The sequence below is a fragment of the Ips typographus genome, linkage group LG3 (genome assembly GCF_016097725.1).
Source record: "Ips typographus isolate SLU linkage group LG3, UJ_Ityp_2.0, whole genome shotgun sequence".
Lineage (NCBI taxonomy): Eukaryota > Metazoa > Arthropoda > Insecta > Coleoptera > Curculionidae > Ips > Ips typographus.
Window position 1 is genome coordinate 14,096,469 of NC_138424.1, and position 17,460 is coordinate 14,113,928.

General features: G+C 33.4%; 1 protein-coding gene across 2 annotated transcripts in view; it reads right to left on the reverse strand.

Annotated features, from left to right (window-relative positions):
• The window catches only part of LOC145726105 (uncharacterized), a 58,261-nt gene that overhangs the window by 11,489 nt on the left and 29,312 nt on the right, over positions 1 to 17,460 (reverse strand). The window contains exon 1 of one of the 2 annotated variants that reach the window (XM_081975052.1): positions 9 to 454. The exons of the other annotated variant lie outside the window; for it this stretch is intronic. The gene's annotated coding sequence lies outside the window, so the exon portion shown is untranslated. Of the gene's footprint in view, positions 1 to 8; positions 455 to 17,460 lie in introns of those variants that run through there. 2 annotated transcript variants of the gene reach the window in all.

Sequence of the window (17,460 nt, forward strand, 5' to 3'; positions counted from 1 at the left end):
CAACTTACCAGATTTTTGGGCTGTGGCTACTGATAAAGTATTTTTATCACGATTTATTTGTATTTTCTTCGCATTATGTGGGTAGTAACTCAAAATTATTACTAAATAAACTTGTTTTGAATGTTTTGATTACAGAATGACTGACAGCGGTTTGTCATGATTTTGAAAGGTTGGTACCAGGGCCGGATATAAACTTTCCTTAATGACCGCTTGGCGCTAGATTTAAAATTTCCGAATTTTAGATCCGTTTTTCGCCTTAATGGTCAAATCTACGGTATTGAAAAAATTACAAGTTGATAGCCGAAAATGTGCTTTACAACTTTTACCTAAAGCGTTTTTCCATTAAATGAACCGTACAGGCGCAAAAAAATCAAAACCGTTTTCCCATGTTAATCTCCTATCTCCAGGGTGCTCTTGGACACCTGGCATATGAGTTTTTTGTGAATTCAAAGTGATAAACCACTTATTCGCGAATTTAACAATTATTTAGCTTATAACCAGTGTGAGTCTTTACATGTCTCTTTAAAGTAGACATTTGCGTAAAACATTTGTCACAATGAATGCATTTAAATGGCCTTTCACCAGTGTGAATCCTAATATGTTTATTTAATTCGCACATTTGCTTAAAACATTTGCAACAATATTTACATTCAAATGGCTTTTCACCAGTGTGAATCCTAATATGGCAATTAAGGTGAGATTTGTAATTAAAACTTTTGTTACAATATTGACATTCAAATGGCTTCTTACCACTATGAGTGCTAATGTGTCGCTCTAATTGAGATTTCTGCGTAAAACCCTTGTCGCAATATTTGCATATAAAAGACTTTTGACATCTGTTCCATCCATAGTATTTGCGATTACCATGGATATCCATGTGACTTAAAAGAGAACTTTTAAGTGAGAAAAATTTTCCGCACTCATAGCAACCGAAATGGTAGTATTCTATGTTAGTTTTTAAATGTTCGTTAAATTCAGAGCGAGAAATAAAACTCTTAGAACAAAACTTACAATAATATTTATCTTTTTTCGAATAGTTTTGCCAGACATCATTAATATTATGATGGTCTTTTTGGTAAGTAGTGTGGATGTTTTGCTTTACACTTTCCTCACCTTTCGTACTGAATATTGATTTTGTTCTGTTGAAATCAGATTCAGCTATCCGATGGTGTCTCAGCTTGCATTTTTTTTGACGTTTACTTACATTAAAAGACGCAACGTTTAAATAAATATTCTGAATATCTGATTCACAGCTGGAATCTGATGATTGATGTGATACAACTTTTCTTCTATGAGAACTCCTTTTATGATGCTCATATTCATTCAACTCGTGAAATTCCAAAAAACATTTTTTGCATTTATATTTGGGTTCATCGTTCATATCGTGTTCAATTACATGGATCACAATTGCTAATTTGGTATCAAGTTGCAGGCAACATCTTTCACAGAAGTACTTGCAGGTTATTTGGTGCTGGTGACATTTGACTTCAAGAAGATTTCCAAACGATTCTAGACACGTCAAACATTTGTAGTAAGGTGCTTTTGCTTTATGACCAACCAACTTTGAAAATTCTGTACACCGCAATCTGTACCTAAAAAAAAATACTATAGATTCACAACCAGCTTAAAACTGCAATATGAGCGGAAATATAAATTATATTGGGGGGGTAGCTGAGTAACACACAATCTTCTCTACAAAAAATGTATTTAACGGTCTTTAAACCTTCAAAAAACGCCCAACATGTTTCGAGTGCAGCAGCTTCTCATCATAAGGAGCTAGAAGAGCGCTTATATAAGCATAACGTGCATCATACAATATCAAAAGGAAGCTTACCTTACTAAACAGTATATCAGCTGGCTGTCATTTTTAACAAGGGGACAGCAAACCTGCAGTGTTGTGAAAAAAAATATATAGTTTTTCAGGATAAAATATTTCAAAAAACCCATTTAAAAAAATTTTAGTTATTAATTATAGTTTTTCAGGATAAATCATTTTAAAAAACCAGTTCAAAAATATTAAAAAGTTAGTTTTTCCGGGATAAAACATTTCAAAAAACCCAAGTTTAGTAAGTTTAAAGAAAGAATAATGTGAAAAAAGGAGAAAAAGTGAGGTTAGTGAGAAAGGTCAATGTCAATCAAAGTTACCTTATTGAAGAGAAATCACCATTTTTCGTAGGACATTATCAAGATTGAAAAACTTAAAGTTAACATATCAAAAATTAAAACGACTGGTGCTGCAATTTAGTGACAGCATCTACCCCTTATAGAGGGGAAAATGCCAGGTTGGGTTAGCCTTTTGTACAGGTTCTATGAACAGACAATTATTAATGAATACTACCTGTTGCAAAGGCGGTCGAGGACGAAAAGAGTAAATTAATGCTAGTAGGCGCTGAATAGTAGATTTTACAGAAACAAAAAACATGTCAAATAAACCCTTCAAAAGTCAACCCGGATTGACAAAAGACAGTTCTCAGTGACCCAGGTTCGCGTCAGTATGTTGTCAATATAACAATATTACAAGGAAAACAAACTTATAAAGTTGCTAAACAAGTTGGCGCAATGCGAGTATACAACAAAATTCCGAATCTATACAGGGTGTCCCACGACGAAAGACATCGATTGATATTGGAAAAAGTATAAATAGGAGAGTTTTTTGGCAAGATACTGATGTGGGCATGCCCAATCTAACTAAAATATTTTCAAGATGGTTGCACTTCCGTTTATAACGGAAGTCGATCACAACTTTCTTATTTTAAATAGAACACCCTATATATTATTACATATTTGGATTCCTCACAAAATTCTGACCAACTTTTGTGCACAATGCCCTATGCCTATCTCTAGCTGTTTTCGAAATATTTGATGTTTTTCCAAAAAAGTGACAGTTGCAACGCTCAACATCTTTTTGTACTCTGTCAAAAGCGTATTTTATTTTGCAATGAAACTTTGGGTTATTGTAAATAAAGGATCGTTTTATTAAACTGAGGGTGCGTAATCAGTCATTTGTATACAGGGTCGTCAAAAAAAAATCATAAACTTGCCACTAAAAAAAATGAAAAATCTCAAGTTTTTTAAATAGAAACTCACATTTTTTATGACGGAATCATTTTGAGCATTAATAATTACTATACGTTTCAATTTACTTGCCTATACCTAAATCCAACCCATTTCGTTTTATTTGAGAATTAACCTTTTTTTTATTAGGCTGCATGGTTGGGATTAGCTGGTACTCTAGTTGGTCATGCTTTTGGCACACGGTGATATTGGAGACCTGCAGAGCATGTTAATAACACTAGTGACTTGAGTGTTTTGACAACTGCAAATATGCCGTCGCAGTTACGTTATTCAAACCAAGATTACTTAAAACTGTTTATTATTTACGGAGAACGTGATAAAGTTGTGAGTAGAACATGTGAGGTATTTGCAGCTCAACCTCTTTTAAGTGTTGCACTAATTTAAATGAAAAATGTTCCTTTAGGATCCTCTGAATTGAACTTTTGGATATGCCTGATTCTACGGAAACTTGTCTTATTGACGAAGTTGGATTTGCAACAAAATAGCCCAAAATTGCAATTTCTACATTTGTATTGTTAGGGATTGGTTTTGTCCCGTATTCTTAAAATTTTCAATTATTTGCTTGACAGCTTTTGGTGATGGCTTTGGTTTTTCTGGATAACGAGCGGCAAATACTTCACATGTTTTACTCACAACTTTATCACATTCTCCGTAAATAATAAACAGATTTAAGTAATCTTGGTTGGAATAACGTAACCGCGACGGCATATTTGCAGTTGTCAAAACACTCAAGTCACTAGTGTTATTAACATGCTCTGCAGGTCTCCAATATCACCGTGCGTCAAAAGCATGGCCAACTAGAGTACCAGCTAATCCCAACCATGCAGCCTAATAAAAAAAAAGTTTATTCTCAAATAAAACGAAATGGGTTGGATTTAGGTATAGGCAAGTAAATTGAAACGTATAGTAATATTTAATGCTCAAAATGATTCCGTCATAAAAAATGTGGGTTTCTATTTAAAAAACTTGAGATTTTTCATTTTTTTTAGTGGCAAGTTTATGATTTTTTTTTGACGACCCTGTATACAAATGACTCATTACGCACCCTCAGTTTAATAAAACGATCCTTTATTTACAATAACCCAAAGTTTCATTGCAAAATAAAATACGCTTTTGACAGGGTACAAAAAGATGTTGAGCGTTGCAACTGTCACTTTTTTGGAAAAACATCAAATATTTCGAAAACAGCTATAGATAGGCATAGGGCACAAAGGCATAGGTACACAAAAGTTGGTCAGAATTTTGTGAGGAATCCAAATATGTAATAATATATAGGGTGTTCTATTTAAAATAAGAAAGTTGTGATCGACTTCCGGTATAAACGGAAGTGCAACCATCTTGAAAATATTTTAGTTAGATTGAGCATGCCGACATTAGTATCCTGCCTAATTTTCAAAACTCTCCTATTTATACTTTTTCCAATATCAATCGATGTCTTTCGTCGTGGGACACCCTGTATAATCTAGAAGATGTATGTTAATTAACAGCAAAGCAAATTAACAGTGTAAGTGCACAACAGTAGAGGAGGCGAAGAAACAAACAAAAAATACTGTCAAAAGAGTAATGAGTTGAAGAAAGGAGTGGAAACATGTTTCATTTGGTCATTCAAGCAAAAAACCTCTCTGTCAGCAGAAGCCCATGTAGCAATTTCCAAGGACTCAAGCAGATCAAGTAAGTCCCCTTTTTCACAAAGGTGTAAGACTTTGAAACCCTCTTCTATGTTGAAGGGGTGATGGTGGAAACATAGGTGAGAGTTGGTACACACCTGATTTTTCGAATTTTGGTGTATGGTCCTTGGAATTGAATAAGAAGCGTCTAGCTGAGTTTGAAAAGGTTTTTAATTTTAAGTGTGGAATAGAAAAATATTTTTTATTATCTTGTCAGTCAATTATAATTAAATTCCTGTTAATAAATTTTGTAAAGTGGTTATAATAAATTCTATGGACCAACGACGGTGGAAAATTGTTTCTAGATGCAACCGTAGCGATCCATGACAACTTAATGTTAAAATTTTCTTCTAACATGGGAATATTGAACAGACGATGGATAAATTATATTGATTATAATAATTTTGAATATAAGAATAGTAAAATTCTAATTTTTACTTGAATACAAACAGGGACAGATTCAATTATTATCATTTCTACGAAACAGCTGACATTTATGAGGATTTAAATCAAAAAATAGTTATTAAAATCGAAATTTTAACAACCCTTCGGTTATATGCATCTGGATGCATACAGTGCGTTTTTTTTAACGCGCAACATAGGATTTTACGTGTTAAATTTTTAAGCCCATGTTAGACCATTTTATTTTGGAACTGCAAGTCTATAACTTGACTGGTGTGTCTTTAGTATCCTGAAGCTTAAGTAAGTCTACCAATTTGGTCTAAAAAGTGATTAAAAACTGGAAAAAAATCATTTTTTTTTCGAAAAGATTTTATCGTTCCACACTCCCTGTATGCATTGTTGTTCCTTGTTGTTTTTATACTGGCAGGGCAGGTAGCAGGTAAAGTGACATATTTTGACTGCATCACGACCCGACATCTTTTGAACGTCAAAAGGGCATTTTATGATTGTTTGGAATACTGTTTGGCTTCAAACGGAGGTCACTTTGAACAATTCACTTATAAAAATACTTCTTTTGTTCTTAACTTTCTTGATATAAAGTTAATGATCACCCTGTTATACTTTCTACGCCAAATTTTACCTGCTACCTGCCGTGCCAGTATCAAAAACAACAAAGAACAACAATGCATACAGGGAGTATGAAACGATAAAACCTTTTCGAAAAAAGATGATTTTTTGCAAGCTTTTTAACACTTTTTAGGCCGAATTGGTAAACTTACTTAAGCTTCAGGGTACGAAACAGCCACCCGTCAGGGTTTATACTTGTAGTTCCAAAATAACATGGTCTAACATGGGCTTAAAAATTGAACACGTGAAATCCTATGTTGCGCGTTAAAAAAAACGCACTGTATACTCGTATTAGTTCACTGTCAGGGATTTTGACGAAATCAATTATGTACTGGGAAAGCAAGTAAAAGTAAAATTACAAAACTCCTTACTGACAACAGAAAATTATAGTTATTTACGTAACAAGTAGGATATGAATGTTATTAACGCACGCATGTGAAAATTTGCACGACGAGGCCGCAGGCCAAGTCGTGTAATCACAAAGTGCGTTAATAACATATCCTACGTGTTACGTACAACATTTTATCTACAACGATTATTATTTTAATGATTAATTGAAAAAAAAAAAAAAAAATATATAAAAAAATAAAAAAAATTAAAATATTTCCAGCCACTTGTTAGGCATGTCAACATCTGGCATTAATTTATCCAATTGCAAAGAGTTTACCATTAATATTTATCCTAATAATAATTGAGTTTTCATGTAATTGTATGTCATGTTTTTTAATTAAAAAAAATCTAACTATAAGTGACTTTTAATATTAATATTAACAAGAAGCAAGATAGTGGAGACAGAACTCCAGATGTACAAACAAATTGTTCACCGATTATTAACGCACTAGTGCGGTAATAAAGGTCATTATGACACTGAAAATAGTGCGAAATTACGATATTATGTAACTGTTGTAGATAAATTTTAATAATTTTCCAAATTGAATGATTTGTTTTGCATGGATTGGACGGAGAATAATATAGTAGGTCAAAGAAGATTTTTAAGAAGAAGAAGGTTTGTGAGAATGGATGTCGATTATCCTCTTTCAGTGTTATAGTATCCTAATTTGTTGCTACATATTTTTATTAAAAGTGAGGATTATTTCCCACTTCATACTTACTTTCCAGAATATTAGCACTTTTTGAAATAATACTTTTTTATCTACAACAGTTACATAATATCGTAATTTCGCACTATTTTCAGTGTCAAAGGCCTTTATTACCGCACTAGTGCTTTTTTGAATCTATTACCGCACTAGTGCGTTAATAATCGGTGAACAATTTGTTTGTACATCTGGAGTTCTGTTGCCTCCACTATCTTGCTTCTTGTTAATATTAATATTAAAAGTAACTTTTAGTTAGATTTTTTTTAATTAAAAAACATACATGACATATATGACATACAATTACATGAAAACTCAATTATTATTAAGATAAATATTAATGGTAAACTCTTTGCAATTGGATAAATTAATGTCAGATATGTCAACATCTGACCAATCTAACCTAACCTAGCCTAGCCTAACAAGTTGCTGGAAATATTTTTATTTTTTTTTATTTTTTTTTATATATTATTTTATTTTATTTTTTCAATTAATCATTAAAATAATGATCGTTGTAGATAAAATGTTGTACGTAACACGTAGGATATGTTATTAACGCACTGTGTGATTACAGGACTTGGCCTGCGGCCTCGTCGTGAAAATTTTCACATGCGTGCGTTAATAACATTAATATCCTACTTGTTACGTAAATAACTATTAAAATTTTGAGTATAAAATTAATTTTTCCTCAAGCCTCGTTTTTTTTTTGCTTGCAAGTTACTGCATCATGTTCATTTATTTTTCTAGTAGTACTGTCTCTCTAATAATTACATAGAGACACTTTAATAACTCTTTCTTGTTTGGTTTTTCCATTTTATGATCACGAAAAACGAGTCTTTCAATTTTTCAAATAGATTGTCTTTGGAGGACTTAATTAACAATCAGAGATTGTGAAGAAATGACAAATCAGACTTATCTGACAATGACAAAACCTCCTTTTTAATACGGATTTCCTAATGAGGTATTACTCACTGGTTCAATTCACCCACGGGCACCACTAATATACAGGGTGTTACAAATTCGATGCATAAATGTAGGCAAAGTTGCGCATTTTACGCTAAATAAATTGGTTAAAAAAAATTCTAAAATTTTTCATTACTTCCGGAGATATCCGACCAAAACCGAAAAAGTAAAAAAACAAATGTTTACCACTTTATTAGTGATTATTTTGGAAAATCAATGGCACGTTCTGGAGGCACTTTTTTAAGCTCTTCAAGAAAATAGTTTTAGTTTTCAGCTACGACGTTTCGTTTTTTAGATACCATCATCAACTTCGATTTTTCAAATATGACCCTGAACTTTTTATTTCATTTTTTAGTAGCTACAGACTTTCCCAAACCAATGATATGTCACACTTGTCAAAAAAGTATATCTAGTGCATTACGTACTTGGTACTTTAAGTTTTTTAAATAAATTGAGCAATTGAAATTGATACCTGCTACCTGCCCTGCCAGTATCAAAAACAACAAGCACCTACCATGCATACAGAGAGTATGGAAAGATCAAATCTTCTCGAAAAAATATGATTTTTTCTCAGTTTGTAAACAGATTTTAGACAGTAAACAGAGATTAGGAATTGGTAAACTTACTTAAGTTTCAGAGTACTAAAAACACACCCGTCAAGTTTTACACTTGTAGTTCCAAATCAACATGGTCTAACATGGGCTTAAAAATTTAACACAAAAAATCCTATGTTGCGCATTAAAAAAAACACACTGTATAGGTGAAACTTTTCTCAAAGATGATTTGCTGAATTTTAATCGAATTTATTCCATACTTCATGGATACACTGTATATTTGCCATCAGACATAAAGTTGGCGATCCAGATGCTGTCCCCCTGATGTTGAATGTCAAAGCCAAAGTCAACACCAAATCCAACCTCTAGCTTATAAATTGACCTTTTTATTTTATTTTACAGATTTTACTGTATTCATTATGAATACTTATCACAGTTGCTGAAAAAGTATAGTATTCTCGACAGTATTCTTCACACTTGTAATGGCTATTACTCACTCAAAAATTTATGCAAATTTCATCTTTGTGAATAATTGTAATTTGTCCCTTATTTATCTAAAAAGCTCCATAAGCTGCAGAAGAATAGTTCTAGCTAATTCATATTTGGACTAGCTAAATATATAGTTATATATAGTTTTTCTTTTTAAATGTCAGGGCCAAAAACAGATAAATCTGAGATAGTTTTTATAACAAAAAACCTCTGCATTTTGCAAAATTAACATGGCAACCAATCAATAAGTAAAACTCCCACATTAAAGTCTTGTCTACTTACCATTTATTGTTTAGTGACAAACCAAACTAAACAATTTTTAAAAAGGATACAGATACAGCACTTAAAGACACTAGCAGCACAGACACGCCAAACAAAATGTTTAATATCTACATGAACTAGAATGAAATTATGGTAGAAAGAGGGGGGTCTTGTAAAGATTAAGCATCCACGAATTTTACGTTAATTTTTTTATAACAGTTAGATTACGGCTTCTATAGTATAGACAAAAATAAAAATTTGCGGTAAATTCACAATTTTCTCCAGAAAATTGAGATAAAAATCCTTCAAATGTAGGATAATTTGGTGAAACAACCACACTTCACCTCACCTGTGAGGAGATCAGCTGTTCCACGTTGTGTCGGTTCGATGTTGCCAAATGATCTACATAATACCTATAACCTCGAAAACTTCAGCTATTAAAAACCAAAATAATGCTTGGCAACCTAGTGCTAAACGTAGTGGCCGAATCGTATTAGTGCCAATATTTGTTTATTGCAAATTTAGGAAAAAATATGCATTAATAACTGACCTAGACTAACCAAGTGCGAAAGTAATTCATCCACCAATCTTGTAAAGTAAACAAAGGAAAAAGGCGGCAACTATGCTTTAACCTCATAATTGAAGGAACATTGAATGACATCTGAAGTTGACGTACATACTGTCAAGTATCAGTTATCCTCTGTGAATTATGCGGCGTTGCCAGACGGTTTTTTTTTTCGTTATTAATATTTAATACTTCAACTAATTTTTATTGTTTTTAATCATAAAAATTGTCTGGTAGCCTAAATATCCGATTAGTATAGGTGGCAAAGCTTGTTTTTATAAATTGTAACTAATTGTACTGCATTGTTAATAGTACAACTCCTTGTGGAACAGTGTAACAGCTATTTAAGCCTATATTTGCCTATATTTGTAAATTGTGGTTCTTCCACCAAATCATTGTAAATTTTTGGATTTTTATCGGAGTTTTTTTGAAGAAAATTGTGATTTTACCGCAAATTTTCTTTTTTCTCTGGACTATAGAAGCCGTAATCTATATGCAAAAAAAATTTGGGGACCAAACTCGTAGATGCTTAATGTTTACAAGACCCGGTAGAAAGAAACTCTCTTGGGAAAGCAACAATCCACAAACAAACCCAAAAGCCCAAAAAAAGAGACTCAAAACCACAGTAACAGTAAACATAAGTTCAGTTTTAGCAATTTAGGTTTAGGTTAGAACCGTCGGCGGAGTGGGACCAAATAGGTACATTGGAGGTTTATACCGTTAGTTTTGTTCGAAAAAGGTGTCCGATAAAAAATATTGGTCAAACATTTCGAGTGTGCATGCGCTGCGGCATGTTGTCGAGTTGTATCTTTAAAGTTTTTTTGACATGTAATTTGGACCAGGACGTGACAACCTTAATAGATTTTATTCTTAATTAATTGTTTTCTGTAATTTTTGAAGTTTTGTAATATAAAGTACAATTAATACTAAACTATTAATGAAAGTGTCACGACGATCGCGCCCTAGTCGGTTCGCTCATCTCAACAACATCGGATGATATCCTTGAGTTCCCGGGTCGCTTGCGGATGTCAGTGCCGGGACCGCCCCGGGCGTCGTACCCCGGCGAAGTGACCCAGTACAGATGTACCCCGTTCCCTGTAAGGTTCCCGTGGGATTTAGACGAGTATTATATGGGTGTGTCGCACGCCGAGAGACGCTCATCTCGGTTTCACCGGTATTATACGGCGGGTCCATTCCGGCTCTGAACCAAAAACCAAAATTCACGGCTACAACTACTCGGACCGCGCTTTACAATACTCTCCTTACCGGAATGTTACTCGTTTGGGTCTTATTAAAACCTTCTGTCAAAACCAAACGATAAAATAATCACAGAAAACGACAAAGTCTCTCTTATCTATGCTCAATCAAAAAAAAATTCAGAATTATAACAACTGAAACAAATATTTTCTATTACTGAATTTTACCTCCAAAGGGGTGAGTAGGTTGAAGTCAAGGGATGCCAGGTAGTCATATATTTAAGCAATCAATCTACAGGGTGTCCCACGACGAAAGACCTCGATTGATATTGGAAAAAGTATAAATAGGAGAGTTTTGAAAATTTGGTAGGATACTGATGTGGGCATGCCCAATCCAACTAAAATATTTTCAAGATGGTTGCTCTTCCGCTTATACCGGAAGTCGATCACAACTTTCTTATTTTAAATAGAACACCCTATATATTATTACATATTTGGATTCCTCACAAAATTCTGACCAACTTTTGTATAGAATGCCCTATGCCTATCTCTAGCCGTTTTCGAAATATTTGATGTTTTTCCAAAAAAGTGACAGTTGCAACGCTCAACATATTTTTGTACTATGTTAAAACCGTATTTCATTTTGCAATGAAACTTTGGGTTATTGTAAATAAAGGATCGTTTTATTAAGCTGAGGGTGCGTAATGACTCATTTGTATACAGGGTCGTCAAAAAAAAATCATAAAGTTGCCACTAAAAAAAATGAAAAATCTCAAGTTTTTTAAATAGAAACCCACATTTTTTATGACGGAATCATTTTGAGCATTAAAAATTACTATAAGTTTCAATTTACTTGCCTATACCTAAATCCAACCCATTTCGTTTTATTTGAGAATAAACATTTTTTTATTAGGCTGCATGGTTGGGATTAGCTGGTACTCTAGTTACCCATGCTTTTGACACACGGTGATATTGGAGAACTGCAAAGCATGTTATGTTGAGCGTTGCAACTGTCACTTTTTTGGAAAAACATCAAATATTTCGAAAACGGCTAGAGATAGGAATAGGGCATTGTACACAAAAGTTGGTTAGAAATTGCAATTTCTACATTTGTATTATTAAGGATTGGTTTTGTGTTAATAGCTTTTATCTTCACAGATCCCGTATTCTTAAAATTTTCAATTATTTGCTTGACAGCTTTTCGTGATGGCTTTGGTTTTTCTGGATAACGAGCGGCAAATACCTCACATGTTCTACTCACAACTTTATCACATTCTCCGTAAATAATAAACAGATTTAAGTAATCTTGGTTTGAATAACGTAACCGCGACGGCATATTTGCAGTTGTCAAAACACTCAAAACTAGTGTTATTAACATGCTCTGCTGGTCTCCAATATCACCGTGTGTCAAAAGAATGACCAACTAGAACACCAGATAATCCCAACCGTGCAGCATAATAAAAAAATGTTTATTCTCAAATAAAACGAAATGGGTTGGATTTAGGTATAGGCAAGTAAATTGAAACTTATAGTAATTTTTAATGCTCAAAATGATTCCGTCATAAAAAATGGGGGTTTCCATTTAAAAAACTTGAGATTTTTCATTTTTTTTAATGGCAAGTTTATGATTTTTTTTTGACGACCCTGTATACAAATGAGTCGTTACGCACCCTCAGTTTAATAAAACGATCCTTTATTTACAATAACCCAAAGTTTCATTGCAAAATGAAATACGGTTTTAACATAGTACAAAAATATGTTGAGCGTTGCAACTGTCACTTTTTTGGAAAAACATCAAATATTTCGAAAACGGCTAGAGATAGGCATAGGGCATTCTATACAAAAGTTGGTCAGAATTTTGTGAGGAATCCTAATATGTAATAATATATAGGGTGTTCTATTTAAAATAAGAAAGTTGTGATCGACTTCCGGTATAAGCGGAAGTGCAACCATCTTGAAAATATTTTAGTTGGATTGGGCATGCCCACATCAGTATCCTACCAAATTTTCAAAACTCTCCTATTTATACTTTTTCCAATATCAATCGAGGTCTTTCGTCGTGGGACACCCTGTATATATGACCACCAATCTGACTGAAAGAATCAGAGATATGAAAATTAAATTTAAAATAAAGAACCGAAAATTATACAAATAATGTAGACTAAATGTATTACTGATAAATATCAAGTTTATTTTTGCAAGTATTTGTTCCAGTATGCCATTCCGAACATTTGATGATTTTAATTATGAATTATTCAATATCTCATTGATTACTCACTTTATGACATTAATTATGAGTACTAGAAACAACGGACCTAATGAAAAATGCTACTAACACTAAACTAAGTGTAAAAACGCATAAAAAGGGCAATACACTAACCTATACCTAATCAAAACGCCAATAACACTAAGTGTAAAAACGCGTTAAAAGGGACGATTCACTAAAATATACCAGATCAAAAACGCTGATAACCCCAAGTAAGTGTAAAAACGCGTAAAAAAGGCAATACACTAAAATATACCTGCTCAAAAATGCTAATAACACTAAATAAGTGTAAAACGCGTAAAAATGTAATACACTAAAATATACCTGCTCAAAAATGCTAGTAACACTAAATAAGTGTAAAAACGCGTAAAAAGGCAATACACTAAAATATACCTGCTCAAAAATGCTAATAACACTAAATAAGTGTAAAACGCGTAAAAACGGCAATACACTAAATTATACCTATGGTTCATTTTTTTCCCGTGGCGGTTCGTCATCAAGTGCTCCGCCATATTGAAATTTACGCACGTCGTTTATTACAAGCTAGGCTATCCATCTTTTTAATCACCTGTTTGGACGTTGCCGTATTGACAAATTCCTCCTTTAAACCTCACAATATGTATCTTTCATTAAGCAATTATAAATGAAAATGAGAAAACTATATTGTTTTGAAAAAAAACATTCTAATAATCTCATATGTTTTGCATGCAATAAATGCTGGAACAACAACCACATTCAATTTAAATTATCTGGAAAGAACATAGGTGCATTCAAACGAGTCATTAACAGCCCAATACCAACGTTTCAAGAATTATTTCATAAAATTTGCAAGAAAGGAAAGGCAATGTGTGTATCCTGGGGAAAGAACTTGCTTCTTGGTTTTGTGATATAGATTGCTTATTTATTTCCTTTTGTAAATTTACCCAGCATTAAATACATATCAATTTGGTTTTGTTGTGTGATTTATTTAACTTGTTTTTTCAATTTCAGTTCAATTTATTGTAAGAGCAGGTAGGTACCTCAGTTAAAGAAATTATCTAATTATATGATTGTTTATGAAGAAAACTAGACTTATTAGATAAAAAAGAAACTTGAGTGTACTTTTTAAAGATTTTATTTGTATATTTCATAATGTGTAAATAATACAATTAAAATAGTAATTTAACCTACTATCTGATGTAAAAGTATTTAACAGTAGCACCATCTGTTTCTGGCCTTATAGTCAGAGAAGATATGGCAAAATGTATAAGGGCTAATTCTGCAAAATAATGGCAATTGATCAAATTTACATATTAAGTAACTTATATCTTTCTAATATTACCTGAAACTTACTAGAAATTTGTTTTTTCAACACTCTGCATATAGTCTTTTAGAGCAATTAAATTTGGACCCTTTCAAAGCATGATAAGCAAACTCCAGATTAGGCAAATAAAGGTACCTGAAACATAAGCTATTTAGTATTAGCAGCTCATTAATACCTCTACCAGAGTCCTTTTTATAGTATTAGGTAAATCACCTTGTCAGCTTCTGCTAAAAACACCTTTACTCTATATCCATGTTTCTTCGAGAACCACTGGCTTGAATAAACTTGGTTTTTGTAGTGTTCTTGTAAAAATTCTTCTTGGGAGTAAGTAAATATATGGGCTTTTTCATTGTGACAGTGTTTTCTATTAGAAAAGGCATCCTTTTCTGTTCCACAAACTCTAGTTCCTTCAGAATGTTTCACTGGGCCCCTTGATAGTTGTAAAGTGTATTAAGAAGGTGGCATTTTCAAAACTGACTACCAAAACACACACAAATTATCTAGTCTCACACGTAGTATCGCAGTTAAAAACAAGTTAAATCAAAATACTCCTTAAAATATTGTAAAATTTACATCAAAAATAAAGAATTTCTCTTTTGTCAACAATGGCGGCCGATTTTCCGAGCCTTGTCGTCCTGATTCATTGCCGACGTGACTAGATGACGTCAAAATTCTATCGCCCTCGAAACGCATGTAATAGACAAGATAGGCAAATGATAACGTAACCGCCACGGGAAAATAAATGGACCTTAACCAAAAATGCTAATAACACTAAACTAAGTGGTCACTTAAGGAACAAACTACAAATTAAAAATATTCTGCATTTTAATTAGGAAATAAGGATCGAAACCTATTTTAAAGCAGGCAGGCAGATTAACACAAAAATTATTTTGTGCAAATATCCGGAGAAAAATGTCTATGTTTTTTTATGCACTAATACACCAGGCTTTCACAAAGAGAAAAAAAAATTAGCAGCTGTAAAACCCACACCCTGTATATATAGAGTAAATACTCCTTTTCACCTGTAAGGGAAAATTATTACAGCTATGTGGTTAGTGATTTAACACACGTTAGGTGTCAAAATTGCCTCAGCCTCCAGCAGGAACCTGAAACGAAGTTAAAAACTTTTTCCAACTACTTACATAGGCTATCGTGAAAAACATGACCCCAACTAACTACCAACTACAAGGGCTACTCAAAAAAAAATCAGCAGCAGACTCCCTCAGGTCTCGGGTACAGGATGCAGGCCTTTGTTTCTTCAATATTTACCCACGTGCAACTTTTCTTATAAAACACTCACAGAACGGTGATCCACAATCACTTTTTTAGTTGGGAAATTAACTGCCGAATCGTAAAACGCAATTTACTGTTTTTTAATTAGTGCACTTAGTTACTAATTACGACTCAAAAACCTCGCGAAAATTCAACATTTAAAACTTTTTAATTCTCTTTCGCAAAATTCTTACTCTGCATTCTACACTAGTCGGCCGACGACTCCTTATCTCTGTCCCAAAAATTGGGAGAAAAACTCGTCCTATCGCTTGTTATCAAGCCGCACATGTCTGACATCGGACCAAAATGGTACCTTTTTCATTTACACGGTACGCTAAAATTTTGAAATTTTACCGATTGGAACAAATCACGTAAAAACCCCCACTTTCTGCTATATGACATCGCTGGCATTAATTTCGCTCAGCGACAGGGGAAAATAATTAATTAATTACATTAATTAAAAGATTAAAATCTTGACAGTTTGGTCAACCCCAGTTTCTGTACGACAAAAGGCACAATCCGAGTAAATAGTCATTCCTCATGGAAACTATAATCGTCACTGTCACATCCACGTGGTCTTCTCCTAAGTTTTCACCCTTTCCGCCTTTTGGAAGTGCACCGCACAAGACAATTCCCCGTAGACTTTTAGGAATCGACGTTTCCACTTAGAGATTCCACCATCTCCACTCGACCGGCTGCGGAATTCGGTGGTCAACTTAAAATTTCCCTGAACACCGTTTCAAGAAACGTGGTTTCTTAGTGGCAAAAAATGGCACCCACGAAACTGACGTGCGGTATGTTCCAAGTTGAAAACCGAACTCCTAATCAGAAGTTTGAAGTTAAGCTTTATGACATATCAAAAGACAGGGATTTCATTTGTCAATAATAATTTTTTCTTAACTGAAACAATTAAAATATTCAAGGAAATTTCAATGAAATTTTCATAAACCATAAAATTTTTGAAATTTATTAGATTTCATTGACTTTTTATTGCAATTTTAGATATTTCATAAAATTTAGATATTTCCGAAATTTAGAGGGCATCGCAGAAATTCAGAAACTTCATAAAACTTCTGATTGTTTCAATTTGAAATTTCTAACCTAACAACCCTAACCCATGCTCGGTTTGATTTCTTTGCGGCCAGGGATTTGAAAAATATTGAGTGCAAACTCATCTCTACCAAAAACCGAATCAAATACCATTCCTATTTCATCTGGCTCATCTCTAATCTCCGACAGAACACAGAGGTTTAACAGATATACCACGTGCAATACATGTTTGATGTTACACCAAAGTCACGAGAGAGTAACAGAATATTGGTTTGCTTACTCTGTTGTAATGACAAATTAAAAGGAAACATTTACTTGTCAGGATGGCATAAATCCAAATACTTAATAGTTATATACTGACAATATCTTGTGCATTAAGCGACCGAGACGGAAGTCGCCATCTTGGTCCCCCACATTCGCCGACTGCGCAATTGAATGAAACTTCCGAAGTTAGTCGAAATACAGTTTTGTTTATATTTGGTAGTAAAGATTTGTTGTTTTTGTTTGTTTTGCATTTAGGTCGTTAAAGGTTAATTTCTGCAAACTTAAATTAGTTGAGTTATTATTGAGGAGTGGATTTGTGAATAGTGGGCAACAGCAGATTGATTATGGCCACTGATTTTCTGACAGTTTACGGCCACCATACTGAACGATTTTTGTCTCCCACTTTGGTTGC